We start from the raw sequence: 12,362 nt of genomic DNA on the forward strand, positions 1-12,362 counted from the left end.
CATTCATGTAATTAATTAATGGAATACAAGCACATTTTCTAAAAATGTTCACACTTTTTTCCACACTCCAAATGGATTTTTGCCACTATAAACCTGCTGCTTAGAATACCCTGACTGAATTACCCATATCAAATGTCCAAGAAAGAAATCTTTTGCTGGAAGGTTATACACAGATGCAAATCCCAGTTCATAATACAGCCCAAGAAATAGGAGAGTATTTGAGAATTACTGTTCTTCATGTAGCACAAGGTTCTGTTGAGAGTTTTGTGTGTTTCCCTGAAAAAAAAAATAGTTTTTAAATAGAAAAGACAGGCAAAAGCAGAGAGAGCAGAAAGATAATTCCCTTAATTTTACAGATGGGGCCACAGCTGATGAAAATCCGCATCTAAACCCCAACCACTTCCAGTCATCCTCCTCCCTCTTGTCCTAGCTTTTCATGTGGGTGGACACAACTGCTTGCAAGTTTGTAAGGCAGCCAGAACAAAACCAGCTCCAGGTTAAGAACAATCCTTTCTTCTTGTAGGACTAATTTTAAAGCACATTAATTACCTTGTTATTCATATATCAGCAAAACAAGTGCTTGAACTGGATCAATAGGACAGAACTTGAGTGGAAAGCAGGTATCTACTGCTGCCAAATCCCCATGCCTCCCAAAAGAGGGCCAACATTTTAGCCATGCATATGCTTTTTGGCACAACCTCTAGCACAAGTGACAAAAGATTGGATTTTCTATGCCTTAAGTCAACAGAAGTGCTAATTCCTCATGAGAAGGTCACAGTTAAGAGTTCAAACAGAAGTAAGCTACGAACAGATGGATCCACAGGCATGTGATTCTTCACTGGGATATGGGCGAGATGACCCAGGCAACAGGTAAATCTTACAAAGCTGAGTTGCTGAAAATTTATTTCATAAGGCAACATGCTTGACTCAGATGGTATTGTATTTTATTCCACATTCATTGCACCATGTGGCATAGACAACGCACAGAAGGAGGATGGTTGGATGGATGATCTTGTAGGTCCTTTCCAACCTTATGAACCTATGAACCTATGAGAATAATTCAGGCATTGAACAGGTTGGGTTGGAAGAGACCTCAAAAATCATCTAGTTCCATCCTCCTGAAGCAGGCAGAGTTGCCAACAACTAAATATATCTGATTTAGTATGCTGTAACTTCTGGTCAATTTATCTGATAAGTATGACCTGCTATCAAATAAGAAATTAAGTCTTCCCGGTCATATTGTTTTTTTGTGGTTTTTTTTGGTTCATGTAAACTGTATGTTGAGTATATGAAGCTTTTTTGGGTGTCACACACCAAACCCTTTCCGCTGCCCTCATTTCTCATCTTCAGCTCAAAGCCCTCACATTGCTGAGAATCCCAAACAAGGTATTTCATACTTATTGCATAATGAATGCCCACTGACAGCTATTGAGCCCACACTGGTGCATAACTTAATCAACAGCCAGTTTCCAGCACTTTGTACAGCAAATTAAAGCTGGTATTTAATAGAACTGTAAAGCAGAAATAGCTTTAACACACCAGTTGGTATTTTAAACCACATAATAAATTCAGTGCTGCCCAGTCACATATCAATTAATAGCACTAAACATCTTTAATGTATTAACAAAGAAGTCATTCAGACATTAAAATTTGGATTAATTAAAGCAGCAACGAGGTTATAATTGGCTGATACTTTAGAATTCACCTGATCTTTTCAGCCATTACAAAAGGACCTTTACACAACATAAAACTGCCTTGTGAAATTTAAACACTGGGGAAAATTAAAAGCATGCACTTGCAAATACTGCCACGGTGCACTTGACTCTGGGTCAGCACAGGGCATGGTGGCAGCCCAGAAGCAGCAGAATGAACAAAAGAGCTGCTCCAGAAGCTGTGTTATTATTTGAGGTGATGTGAACCTGCAGCAGATCCATGCACAAATGGAAATCAAGTAAACTTGCATTAAAAGTCTCAGCAGTGACTCCGTGTGTTTACCCATGCTTTGTGGCTGGCTGGGTTGCACGGTTAACTGGGAAAAAGCAAACAGGAGCACCAGAGCCATGTCTGCAATGGCACCTGCTGACCTGTAAATACCAGAGCAAAGAGAGGGAAGAATAATAGGTTGGAGTCACCCTGACACGAGCTTTTAGCACAGAGGTACCTCCAGGATGATTACAGCCCATTTGTAGGTGTACTTTTTTGTGCAGATGGTTTCACAATTTGCAACTTGTCTGTGTGCTTGCTCCCTAAGGCCAAAAGGAAATGTTTACAAGAACACCAAGGCAGTGTTTTTCCCTCACAGATCTTTACACATCGTCAAAAGAGACATATTTACAACAGACCTTTTGCCTGTTATTCTCGAGATGCTTTGCACAGGGATTTACAAGACCTGAAGGTAACTGTAGAAAAGCTGCCTTCATAGGACTAGCAAATTGCACTAATGAATTTAATATAATTTTCCTCCCTTTGCATTATTAGTTAGGGTCCCAGATTAAATCAATCAACCTTTATACGGAGGTCATCTCCATCTCTCTGCTCAAGCTCTCTCCCATCCTGTCCCATCTCACTTTTTGCTGAGAGCTGCACAGAAACTGCTGATGCTCAGAAATATTTTCCTGTGCTGACGAGTGGTGTTGCTCAGGGCTCCATCTTGAGTACTCTTTAACATCTTTATCAATGACATAGACCCTCAGTAGTTTGCTGATGACAGCAAGCTGAATGGTATAGTTGACACAGTAGAAGGGAGAGATACCATCCAGAGGGACCTGGACAGGCTCAAAAAAGTAGGCACATGAGAACCATATGAGACTTAACAAGGTCAAGTGCAAGGTGCTGGGGTGGGGCAATCCCTGATATGAGTACAGAGTGGGAGAAGAACTTGAGCAGCTCTATGGAGATGGACCTGGGTGGATGAGAAGTGGGACATGAGGCATCAGTATGCTCTTGGGGCTTGGATGGCCAACAACATCATGGGCTGCAGCAATGAGGATTTTACAGCAGGGAGAGGGAGGGGTTGTCCCATTTTGCTCTGCCCTTGTGAGGCTCCATCTGGAGTGCTGCATCCAGACTTGGGGACTCCAGAACGGGAGGGATGCAGAGCTACTGGAGTTGGTCCAGAGGAGGGCCATGAAGATGCTCAGAGGGCTGGAGCATCCTCATGGATACCCTATGAAGACAGACTGAGGGAGGTGGGCTTGTTAAGTCTGGAGAAGAGAAGGCTGTGGGGAGATCTCATTGTGGCCTTCCAGTATTTAAAGGGAGATTTTATACAGGAGGCAAATCAGCTTTTTGCATGAGTGGATTGTGATAGGATGAAGGGAAATGATTTTAAACTAAAGAAGGGGAGATTTTATTTAGACATCAGGAAGAAATTTTTCATTGAGAGGGCAGTGAGGTGCTGGCACTGCTGCCCAGAGAGGTGTGGGTGCCCCATCCCAGGAGGTGTCCAAGGCCAGGCTGGATGGGATCCTGGGCAACACAGTATGGTGCTTGATCTAGTGCAATCCCTCTCATGGCAGAAGGGAATGGAAGCAGATGATCTCTGAATCCCTTCCAACCCAACCCATTGGTTCTATGAGAATGTCAGCATCTTACCTACCAACACCAGAACTCCTTTAGAGCTGTTGTAATGCTGTTAGGAAAAAGAAAAGGGGGGGGGGGGGAGTTGGGGGTGCGTGGGAAGAGGTCCGATTAGAAAAGCTTATCCACCAGGACTTCCTCTCATCACCTTCTTAGCAGATGGATCATAAAACTTTGTCCCATCACTGAAATACACAGACCTTCAACTCTTCACTCCCATCAAGCATCAAAGCAATGGGATGTATGCAGCGTTGTACAGAACCAGGGGGCATCAACTGATTTCATTGGTGTCACTTGAGTCCAATTGCCCTCTGCATCTGTATGTAAAATTTGTATTCTACCTGTTCTGACTTGTGCCTGCACTCACAGACAAAAGACTGCTGGATTCCTGTCTGCATTCTGCTTTATGTTAAATTCTAGTGCTGGAAATATAAAATCCCAATATCTACTGTGATTTACTTTCCTTTTGAACAGCAATCATATTAAGCTTGACTTTTACTTAACTGCCTCCAGGTGGGCCCCCATGGCCGGGGTCTAACACTGAAAGCAGTAGGTGCATAATCAAATAGAGTTAGACAGTGATTGATATTTTGCATACCCCCTAATTATGTTATTAAGGATCTGGCATGTTGTTTGATGTCAAATGATATGTGGTTGCTAGAAATGAAATGCAATTCATTTCTTATTTTGGAAGGGGTGAGAGAGGCTGATAATAGGTTATGAGAGACACGAGCCACATCCTGCCAGCCTTTGGGCTGTGCCATGTGCAGTTTTGATATTCATCTAAATTAATCCATCAGTGTGCCTGGCCTGAGCAGACTGTATATTGGTACAGTTCTTTATCTGATAGTTCTTTATGTGATATAATGACATATCCTAATGTGACTGGAAAATGTGCACCACTAGGAGCTTCAGCATAACACAAGAAACAGATTCGGTTTTCAGCCATTGTGGAGCTGTTGTACCTACAGTACAACCAGAAAGATTTCCTCCCAGCATTTCCACAGCTGTGACCAGGATCCAGACTCCCTCCGTTATGGGAACCATCATAGGAAGACCACATTAGTGGCAATTCCTCACTCCTATGGAATAGATCTTATTCTCTTTCTTCCACTCACCCCAGATAGAAACCAACCTAACTTAAAGGCTTATCTACACCTGAAAGTTAATTCAAGGTTATAGTAGAATTTAAAGAGAAAGAGGTATTCTTTAATAACCACACAGAAACAGCTATTCTGGAATAAAAAGGTTGCATTTAGTTTAATTCACTTTCTTTAATCACTAATCCTAAACAGGTGATTAGCTCTTTATTACCACACTGAAACCATGTCCCAACCCTTCAAAAGCCATTTCTTAGAACTCCCCAGATAACGAGCCTGGTCACAGATGGTAATTAAGCTCAGAGTGAGAAAGTGCTGTTCTGCGTGGCAGAGCCAAAGTGAGCTGACCGGGTGTCAAACTGAAGCTGTGCTCCAAGTCCCACAGCCACGTCATCTTTCTTTTGTCGGTAATTGCAAGTCTGGATAGAGAGCAAACTTCTCAAAAGAAGCATTAGCTGAACTGCCCCCTTGTTTATTTGCACGATCAGGAGGAGTGCTTTGGAAATGAGGTTTTTATGATCCGTTATAACAACCCTCCAGCACAGAGACTTTGCAACCAGAGGTTTCAATTTATTTGCATGATCGTTTTCGAAAGAGTTGCCCACAACAAGATGCCCTTAGAGCATCATAAATAACACACTGCTAAGGCTGAATCTTCATAAAGAAATCCCTCAGCAGAGAAGAGTGAAAGAAACTTACAGAAATTCAAGAAATACAGAAATTACACAGGAGAAATAACAGAGGCAATATTCTCTTAAGCTTTCACAAGGAACTAGCAGCATTTCATTCTTGGATAATTTATTCCTTTTATTTAAATTAGAAATGTGTGTAGAAAGAAGGAAAGAAAAAAAGAAACTTGCTGTGTTTTTTGAAGCAGCCACACAAGCCTGGGATATTAGCCTTGGATTTAAAGGGTGGAATCCTAAGGAACCAAGATCCCCCCAGCACTCCCCAAACCCCTGAAGTGTCACCAAGCAAGCCTTGCAAGAAGAAAGTTGGGAATTAGTTAATTCCAATGGACTTAACACACTTTTGGAAAAGCAAAAGCACATTTGTGTGACCCGTGTGGTTTGCATAGCCCTCAACTTCCCAGGAGTGTTTAGAAGAAAAATAAATCAACCCTGAAAATATATTCAGGTACTTCGGTAGGAGACACCTGTATCATGAAAAAGACTTAAAGAGTGACTTTGAGGGCTTCACAAAAATAAATCTTGCCAAGCACACAGATTCAACTCATCCTGTAGACTTGTTTGAATGGGATACAACGATCTGCTCTTTTCAATTTAAAATAGTAGAAAAAAATTAAGTTCCAGAGAGCTTTTTAATCAGACAGCATGAAACCCAACAAAAAACCGACAGTGTTTTACTGAAGTAGATACTCAAAGCACTCAAACATTTGAATACTGAATCCGTATCTAAAATAATTTGCTTTACATGACCAGTAAATTTTAAGGATCTGACTCTAGAAAGAACCTGTGCAAAGAAAGCCCTGCTTTTAGTGTATCTCCTGATGAGCAATCAGATTATAGTTTCACAGTGAAGACTTGGATCAACTCCATCCATTCTAAAGGTGCAGCCCCGGTCTGTCGGGTCATGCAGTGCACAATGCAAGCTACCTCCATCTCAATTCCTCAATCAGTTTTTATTTCCTATGGGAAAACATCACTTTATCCTCTGCTTGTCAAGAGTCATAAGCATTGGAGAGATATTAAGAGCAAAGTCTGGCCACTCAAACCAAGACAGGACTTCTCTTCAAATTTAGAGCCATGCTCAGGTTGAAAGCATTGAGTTTTGGAGGACTTGGGTTGCTTTTCAATCTCAGGTGTGATTCTGGAAGTATAAAACAATTACCACAGTATTTGTGTTCACATCCATCTCTAAAATCAATAAACAATGAAGTTCTCTATTGCAAATACACTTGATGCGGGAAGGCTGAAGTTTAATCTTCCTTCTCTCAACTGAAACTGAGATATAGGTGTACTCTTCAAGGTATGTTGCTGTTCTAGGTGCACTTGACCCTTTGATTGAAAATCAGTGATTGACTAAAGACTGCTGCTTTCTTTTCACTCCTTTTTGGACACTCAGTCTACAAAATTCGTGTGCATACACTTACCATAACTAATGGGGTTGCTCTGCATACTCGGGAAAGGCAATCCTCTCCCCTGTTGTTGCTTTCTCTTGAGTATAACTTTCAAATGCTAAAAAACCACATCACTATGTTGTTGTAATATGAGATATTGGATATGAGAATATCATTTTGTTCAATTATAAAATACTTTAAGACACTGGCCAAAGATGTGCAAATGCTGCCAGTGTGTCTTCTGTGAAGCAGAAGGCAAAAGAATAACTGCATTTAGCAAGAAACCTCTCCCTCATTACGTTGGGAGTTCCTTGGTCATTATTTTTGAATATTTTTTTACAGGTAATGGATACTTAGGTCCTCAGATACAACTTTAAAACCCTAAAATGAGGTTGAAGATTTTCAGACTATGGCCTTTTCTAGTATTTTTTCTCTCACTGCATCAGTTGGCGTGGAATCACAAAATGGCTTGGGTTGGAAAGGACCTTCAATATCATCTTCCAATTCCCTGTCAGTGTCTGGTTGCCACCCACTAGGTCAATGTAACCCATAGCAATCAGAACAGGAGGCCAAAATAACCAGGCAGAATCCCAAACTCCAATTCACAATTGTTCGTGGTCTTTATTCCTCCTGTTGCAGGTCATTCTACCCACAGAAGCTATTTGTATGTGTATAAGCCTACACTTGTTGTCAGCCAGATGGAATTACATTTATGGCCCAGCAGTAAATACCTGTTGCACAATGAACAAGATGTATTGGCTCCGTTCTGCACAGTGCTGAACCTTTAAATCGAGGGAGTAATATAAACAGACTCCTTGTACACTCACAGCTAAGCACATCCTTAGCACTGCAGAAGTTGACCAGGCTCAAGATGCTCTACCCCACAATCAGAATTGACGTGAGGCTTAGAAGCTTCACTCATCTTCATTAAAAACCACCACTGGGACTGCATAAACTTCATCTTACCTTTATCAAAGCTGCTTTCACAGCTGCACTGAAAAGCTGCAAATATGATGCTAATGCTCAAGGTCTCAGATTAGCTTCAATTCTTTATGCAAAAGCTTGAGAAGGGCCTATGCTGGGAGAGATATCACAGAATCACAGAACTGTAGGGGTTGGAAGGGACCTCTAGAGGTCATCGAGTCCAACTCCCCTGCCAAAGCAGCTCCCTAGACCAGGTTGCACAGGAAGGTGTCCAGGTGGGTCTTGAACATCTCCAGAGAAAGAGACTCCACCACTTCTCTGTGCAGCCTGTGCCAGTGCTCCATCACTGCACTGTGAAGAAGTTCCTATGCACATTTGTGCAGAACTTCCTATGCCACAGTTTGTGGCCATTTCCCCACGTCCTATCACCACACAGTGCTGAGAGTAGTTCAACCTCATCCCTTCGCTTCCCACTCCTTACATACTTATAGATGTGGATCAGATTCCCCCTGAGCCTTCTTTTCTCAAGGCTGAACAGCCTCAGGTCTCTCAGCCTCTCCTCATAAGGGAGGTGTCCCACACCCTTTATTATCTTTGTAGCCCTCTGCTGAACTCTTTCAAGGAGATCCCAGTCTTTTTTGTATTGAGGAGCCCAGAACTGAACACAGTATGTTACAGGATGCAAGGCTGGAATGATTTCTGAGGACCACGTATGGAAAATTCAGTAAAATCAGAATGTTCAGAAACAGAATAGTGCTTAAAAGCAACACCAGTTAATTGTGCTCCAGGCCACATCATTGTCCATGAAGACAGTTCAGTGCATGCCATGGAATCATAGAACCATCAAGGTTGTAAAAGACCACTAAGATCACCTCATCCAGCCATCAACCAACCACAAGGATTGTTTCACGAGAAGATGAGGTTCATGAAATGATCTGGGTTTCTTCTTTACTCTCTCTGAGCTGGTTTCCTCTCCCTTTTAGCTATTAGGAATGAAATCCTTTCAGGGCAACTCGTCTACTTCTGAGAGCACAAGTAAAATCAGTGCAAGGGTGGTAGATAGGTATGAATAAAATATAAAAGTAATAATACATTTTAAAAGTTGTCACGTCCCGTTTCCTTAATTTTCCAAATTATTAAAGCTAATTTTAATAACAACGCCTGTTATATTATTGGTATCCATTCAGTCATTATTTCTTTGTAGCTAATTCACAGGTCCTGTAAAGTAAATCTTCATACATTCAAAACAAAGATGTGGTAACGAGAGCCACAGGATATTTACATAACACAAAGCAGGTCAACAAGCAGAGAAGAAAGAGGACAGCAACTCTCAGCACAGCAAGGTACACATTTTCTCCACTATTCTGTGGTATTCTGCAGAAAACAAGGTACAGCATCCAAAGGGAAACGTCAGAAAGTCCACAACCACAATTATCACTTTCACTGAATGCTTAGCACCCTGCAGCTCAATTAAAAATAAATAGGTCAGCTGGATTGAATGAAAAAGCACTAATTAAGGCATTTTTTAGTTTTAATTTTGCCCATAAGAACTGAATACTCAGCTAGTATTTTTATTGAAGCTACCTGATTTATGTAATACTGAATTAATTAATTCTCAATCACTATTTGATCTCTTATGATATTGCTTTACTTTCTTCCTCCTGCTTGCAGAGAGTGATTAGGCTGTGCCACTAATGAGAAACATTAATTTAATAGTTTTAAAATACATCATTAAGCTCATTTCTTGAACACATTAATATTTCTGATTTATTTTGAATTCAAACACCAGCTCTTCCCCTTTAAGCAATGAAAATTCCACTCTGCATTTCTAATGCAGGCAGTTGATGGTGCACAGGGGTGCCTGCTCTTGTGGCTTTCTATATTAGAGTACAGGAATTGCTAAATTCAGACACCTACTCTTTCTTCCATATCCAACAGCCACGATGACCAATAGAGCAAGGGACAGGAAAACTCGTAACGCGTCGTACAACCCAAAACATTTCTCATCCTACAGCGTACTCTGTGTTTCAATTGGAGATCAGCATAACCACTGTGGCTAGATCTCTCAGTATACCACGCATTTCATTCGTTCCTGGGAAGAGCAATTCTGCCAACACCCAGCAGCCAAGGAGATCATCCCATAGTTTTAAATACTGCCAAGCAAAGCATTTGCCTCATACCGGGTCCCTAAAGTCAGTGCTGTGAGAAACGACTTGCTTTTATAACTGTAGAAAGGGAAAGAGAAAACTAACGGTGGGGATTTCTTTAGCTTAGGCTCAGAGGAAAAAAAAAATCCACGAAGGAAAGTTTTCTAATAAGAGATCCTTTCTCAGTGGCAGCCAGCCCTTAAATGAGGTCTAAGAGGGGTGGAGCTAGGCTTGTGGTTTCCCAGGTGAATTGCCTTTGTCTGTACTCCCAGGGCTGACCTGGTCTTTTCCCCAGGAGCTCCATCAGTGGTTCAGGCTGTGACTCAGCAGTTGTCATACAGATGCCAAACATGATTGTTTCATCAGTTTCACGAACCCATCTCGCAAGGTTCAGGGGTTTCCAGGTTTGTATTGTATCAGAGGCTGTGCACAGTTCATTGCTTTCAGATGTGTTTACTTCAGATTGTTTGACTGCAGCTGGAATTCATTTGCTGATGGATTGCATTGAGAAATGTAAGGAGGCATTTAATAGCAATCGCATCAGATCTCTTTGCTTGTTCAGTCAAACAGAAACATATTACTCTGCTAGGGTAAAGCAATAATGGATTTAGGCAACAGGGCGTAGATACATGTGTGTATGACAGTGACCAGTATCTCTGAGCTATATCCTTCCCTTTACTTCTATGGAAAAGAGAATGGAGACCAAATTGGTATGTATCAATCAATTGAAGAAATTCCAGAACAAGAAATACAAATATGCTTTGCCTCATTTGTAGTAAAACCAGTTGCCAACATATCTGAAGTTAAGCATAGGTCCTACTTCTGGACAATGAAAAGCAGGTGGAGTAAATACTAGTTAGAATAAAGAGGCTCAGTTCTGACCCAATTGTACTGATTTTACGCTAAAAAACCCTCCAGTTCTCCCAGTTTATTCAAGAAACACGGTGTGAATTTAGGAGCACAACCTTAGGAACATGATAGAATTTGAACACGTTCAGCACATATTTAAATCCTTTGCTGTACAGTAAGTACTGAAGCTCATGCTTGAGGGAGTGCACTTCACTAATTGGTCAGGTTGAATGGTCTTGTGCCATATTTCGCTCTTTATCTACTGCAGTAGGTGGGTGAGAATATCCACATAAATGCCTTCCTACCACTCAGTCCTCAACTCAAGAGTGGGGGTCATTATGCTGTGCTGGAACACAGTAAGATCGGAGGAAGGTTTGGTGCAATTATAGCCCAGTTAAAAAAAACACTGACCCTTCATTTTCTTGCAAAGCTTTGTCCCTTTGTAGAGAGAAAGTTTCTCTTCCTTTCTCCCATTCCCCCCATTGTTATTTAGAAGTACTTTAAGGGAAGATCAACATCCATGCATGCATCCAGCTCTGGCTGTTGCAATGTCCATCTCCAAGCTGCAATACAACAAAAAGAGTGAAATTTCTTTCCAAGAGAGACCAGAGAGAGTGCTGCTTTTGTTGTTGTTTTTTTGTTGTTTTTGTAATGCAGATCCGATTTATTGGTGAACAATAAGGGTTATAAAAGCAGTCATCTCAAGGTGAAGGTGCTACTCAAATATCCAACAGTCAAGAAGAGCGAATAATTCAAAACTAATTGCTTATTTAATTGCACGCTCTTTGTACATGATGCAAATGTAATATTCCTGGAGGCTTCAGGTTCCCCCCCTTCTTTTCAGCGAGCCATAAAACTTCTATATCTGGTCTCTAACACATGTGCATTGCTGTTTCGCTGTATCAAGCAAGGGATATTTCCATTTCCCAAATAGATTACTTCCAAAAGCATTAATTGTAGCATCATCATAACAACAACACAGTGAAAACTTTGAATGAAATGAAAATATTTTTAAACACTGGCTGTACTTTCTCCTTTTTTTTGTTGGTGAAATAATGAGAATCAGACTCCTACATAGAGCTCCTGAAGGAAAGAGACCCAGACTGAGGTTCTCCAATGAAGAAAACATGAGAGTATCCTGTGTTTGGTACAGCATGGTCCTGCCAATGTTCTTTGCCAAGCAGCATAGGTGGTCCCAGTTACCCAAAACTGAAGTAAGGGATAGCATGCCACAAGCCCAGTTTTAATTACTGTCCTATTCATTGCCTTTTTCTTCACTTTTTTTTTTTAATATCAAAACAAAGTTGTGCTTCTTCTTAATCCAAACATGTTCACCTTGGAAACTTTAATTTATTTATATCTTTATCTATAGGAACATACAGGAATATCAACATGTAATAACATCATATTAATTTTTCTGAAAAATGACTATGGAATATCCAACCTGTGGACCTGAATACTTCATACTGACTTGTATGTCTCTCATATATCTTAAGTTCCCTAAACTGGATATGCCATTATTCTTAACACACACTTTAAAGCAGAGCTTATAGCCCTAAGCATCCTTTGTGTGGAGACTGTCCTAAAAACAAACTGTATTAGCTCACAATACAGTCTTGTATCACTAATTATAGTTTTTATCTACATTTCTTAGCAGGAAAGTCTGAGTTAAGGGCAAAACCC

This window comes from Cyrtonyx montezumae, unplaced genomic scaffold (assembly GCF_038088225.1).
Source record: "Cyrtonyx montezumae isolate F1298 unplaced genomic scaffold, pur_monq_1.0 scaffold_33, whole genome shotgun sequence".
Classification (NCBI taxonomy): Eukaryota; Metazoa; Chordata; class Aves; order Galliformes; family Odontophoridae; genus Cyrtonyx; species Cyrtonyx montezumae.